The sequence below is a fragment of the Silene latifolia genome, chromosome X (genome assembly GCF_048544455.1).
Source record: "Silene latifolia isolate original U9 population chromosome X, ASM4854445v1, whole genome shotgun sequence".
NCBI classification, from domain to species: Eukaryota; Viridiplantae; Streptophyta; class Magnoliopsida; order Caryophyllales; family Caryophyllaceae; genus Silene; species Silene latifolia.
The window spans coordinates 153,847,377-153,851,712 of NC_133537.1; the positions used below are offsets into that span (position 1 = coordinate 153,847,377).

General features: G+C 37.3%; 1 non-coding gene across 1 annotated transcript; it reads right to left on the reverse strand.

Annotated features, from left to right (window-relative positions):
* Window positions 1-3,381: 3,381 nt before the first annotated feature.
* Window positions 3,382-3,488, reverse strand: LOC141625559 (small nucleolar RNA R71). The gene has a single exon (XR_012535331.1). It is a non-coding gene; the product is annotated as a small nucleolar RNA R71 (small nucleolar RNA).
* Window positions 3,489-4,336: the final 848 nt, after the last annotated feature.

A 4,336-nucleotide genomic window follows, 5' to 3' on the forward strand; every position in this document is an offset into this window, starting at 1 on the left:
GGACTTACATGATTAAATGATTTGGGCCAACCTTATGCTTAGTAGTAGGCTCATGAAGGAGTTACTTGTGTGGATTTTCATTTTTATCCGTAAATTTTTTATAACGTAAATTTTTCATTACCGCTCGTTATATTTTATTTGAATGACATGTTTCCATTTTAATATGAGTCCAATGTAAATATCCATGCCTTGTGTGTAGTAAATGGTTTATCTTACAATTGAGTCAATTATAATTGAATGCTTATTTTGCTTATTATAAATGGTTCATTTCCGTCTATTTGCATTTTTATTCAAGTGACAAGTAGTGAAGAAATCGATTACTTGTTTACATTCATGAATATAATTTGGCGTGAAATGTCTTATTTAGATTATCATTGGCTTATTTGATTAGTAGTCTCTTTCCAAGTTGATTCGTATCGCTTGGTTGAGTCGTATTCGTTTGATAATGCCTTTATGCTATACCGTATTGCTTGACTTATCTTTACGCCTCTTTGATGACTCCCCGCGATTGTGGGTTCTCGATTTCCGATTTAGGGTTCGGGTCTTGGATGCGGACTGTCCTGCCGCATGTCGAATCGGGAACTCTGCTGTCCCGAGAGTCTGGCCAGATTTAGACTAGGACTGAGTCTTGGGAGTACCATTGTCGTCCTACCAGGGGAATTATATTTTGATATATGAGTAGTAAAGGTCTTGCTTGGTTTTCGATATTGGTATTTATCTTTCAAGGTAAGAGTTATGCCTTGTGTTGTTTGTCATGGTCCTATCAGATACTAGGGGTGAGCTATAAGCCCTCTAGTTGCGATATGATCGTCGGGATTGATGTTCCCACCCTTTCTTATGGTGAAATGCAAGCCATAAGTATGAATGTGACATTAGTAGCCACGTCCCGTGCAATGTTTGCTAAGTGGTTTTCCAAATAATGGCTATGATTTCTATTCTTGTAGTTTGCATTGGTTGATCTCTTACTTAAATGTTCCACATGATTCGGATTCTAATCTAATACCTATGTTGTAGTCCCTAGAAATGCGTGCCTTTTTTTTTTATAAATGATCGTATTCTTGTCTTTCATATTATTTAATTGTCTCATGTGAGTAGTTTAATCGTTATCATGCTAATGTTGATCTATCTCGTTCTATCTCATTAAATTGCTATGTTTAAATATAAACTTGATATTCATATCTTTTGTAAGTATCTTACATGAATTACCTGTTTCAGTTCTTTGTTATGTTCATTTCGACAATTTGTGGCTGGGAGAACCTTGAGTTACTCCCCACTGACTGTGGCGTTCACGTTTACATGAATGACAGGTATTAGTGGTGCATTCATGGGGTGAAGACATGTGTGAGCTAGCGAGCACTTTGGCCTTGTAGTCGGTTTATTAGGATTGATTAGACTCACCTTTTATTGTATTGTCATTCGAGGGATATATTTTCCCTCACCTTGACTATCACGTTTGTATAATTTAATCTTTATTTCCCCAATCCTTTATCTGCGTTTTAGATTTTAATGAACCCGCGCTTTAAATTTTAAAAGTTTCAAAAATTTCCTAATTTACGCTTGAATTTTATAAGTTATAATTTCCGCGTTTTCGCGGGGTGTCACATTGATCATCAAGTTCAAGTTAAGTTTTAATCAAGTTTGGATAATATTAATCAAGTTGTATTTCCTCAATTCAATATTAATTAAATATTAATTTCTCTTTAATCATCCAAGTGTTCTTAGATTTAGTTGGGTAATTGAAAGACTATTTGGGGTTTATTGAAGACTTGATAACTCTTCATCATTAATCAAGTGTTCTTCTATTATTCTTTGCTTATTATTTGGATCATCCTTAAGTTGGTATAATCTCTTTTGCCCTTTGCTTAATTAATTATTGCTTTACTCATTCACTATGTTTAACCTTGTTAATATGATTAACACCCCTATTAGCATGTTTACCATGACCATGAGTGAGTAGTCTTCTAGCTAGGGTTAATGGGGGATTAGGGGAATTAAAACATGGGGTAGATCCATACTTAATCTAATATTCTTTCATAAGATTGCTTGCTTGTTGTAGTTTCAATTATGCACATGTTATGCTTGATGAATTGCTTGATTGACAACCTTGCATGAGTCTCTTATCCAGTCAACAAGACTTGTAAGATATAAACTAACTAAGGCTTGTTAGACCATGAATATAGTTGAATAGGAAGAAACTAACTCGACTTGTAGGTGTTGTACAGTCTTGACCGACTCAGCTCCGGGACCCAAATCTTCCTAGGAATTGTAAGACATAAAATAACTCGATTCCACCACAACAATAATTTGCTTGCATCTATGTAAACATGTTTGTATGATCACCACCATGAATCCCCTATAAACCCATGATACCCTAGTGCCTTAATAAATTGTTTACAAACCCCTATTTGCTTATTTGCTCTGTTTTGCTTTCATATCTTTACATTTCATTTTTAAGTAGATTAGTTTACAACCCTCAATCTCAACCCAATTTGTGACACCCTAAGACATAGCTCTCTACAACCGATAACTTAATTCAATACCCGTCCTTTGGGATCCGACCTTTACTTGCTACTCTACTAAGAGAAGTTAGTTAAGATTATAAATATTGTTTTAATTGGTTAGTTTAGACGACAAAGCCTTAAACCGTATCAAAAATGGCACCGTTGCCGGGGACGGTGTTCAATTTAATTGTTATCATTCGGTTTTTTGAGTTGTGTCTTTCTTAACCTTGGGGAAGTCAAACTCCTCAAGGTAGTTTTAATTGTTTTCTAGTTGTTCACTTTTTGCATGACTAGGAGATCACGAGGTAGACCTTTGCCTATTGATCCCGAGATTGAAAGAACCTTGACCAACATTAGAAGAACCGTTAGAGGGAATTCAACAAGTTTGGGTATTGGAGAACTTGTGGACATTGGTGTTGTCCAATCGGATAGTATTGAGTTTACCAACCCTTTTGCAAGAGAAGGAGAGGAGAACCCAATTCAAAACCAACCACAAAATCAACCCACAATTCCTAAATTTTCATCTCAATCCGTACCAACCGAAGAGAACCTAACAAATGGTACTCCTACACAACCTCACTTAACCGGTAATTTCATTGCCAAATCAGTATTCATACAATTAGTTGAGAGAAGCCAATTTGGGGGGATGCCTAGTGAAGATCCTCATCTACATATGGAGACTTTTTGTGACTATTGTGATGCAATTTCTCAAACCGGGGTAACTCAAGATCAAATTCGATGGATGTTGTTTCCTTTTTCCTTGATCGGAGCCGCAAAGAAATGGTTAAAGAGCCTAGATAAGGCTACCCTTGGAATTGATTCATGGAAGAAGTTAGCACTTGCCTTCTACAATAAGTTATATCCTCCGGAGAAGACTAACATGTTGAGAGCCCAAATCACCAGGTTCAAGCAAAGAGATGAGGAGTCTCTATATGAGGCTTGGGAGAGATTCAAGAATACATGTCTCTATTGTTCTCATCATGCACTAAGTGAATAGTTCCTTGTTCAACAATTTTGGAATGGCTTATATGAAGATTCGAGAAATGTGCTCAACATGGGTTCTAATGGAAGATTGACCGAGGTTGATTTCAACCAAACATGGGCTAAGCTCGAAGAAATGACAGATCATGACTCTCAATATAGTAGGCCAAGAAAAGCTACTAGGGGAGGGAAGCATGAAGTGGACTCCATCACACAATTGGGCGCCCAACTAAGTGCTTATATTGACACCATAAACTTTAAGTTTGAGAAAGCCATGGCCAAGCTTGATGAAGCCTCTCAATCACCCAAACAACATGTCAATGCCATGATGGCAACATCTTCAATCCCAAATGGAGTGTCTGAGAGTTGTGGAACCTTGGGACATGATCAACACGAATGTAGGGGAACAAGTGAACAAGTGAATGCTTTCCAAGCATACAAAAATGGTACCCCTTATTCCAACTATTACAATGAGAATACCAAATTCCACCAAAACCTCTCATACAAGAGCCACAATGTCCAAAACCCTCAACCCACATACGCACCCCCTTCGATGAGAAATCCTACTCAAAGACCATACTACAATCAACCCAATGACCAAGCTTTCGATGTTAAAAAAGCGGTCCTCCAAATGCAAACGAGCCAACAAGATTTTTTTGCTCAAATGCAAAGGGATAGCCAAGCCAAAGACACTACCATCATCAATATCCTTGTTCACACTAAGATGTTAGAGACTCAATTGTCTTAATTGGCCTCTTCTAGCTCCTAAGGAGAAAAGGGACAATTACCTCCTCAAGGTAATCCTCCTACAATATATGAGACCATCAATGCTATCCGCTTGAGGAGTGGTACCA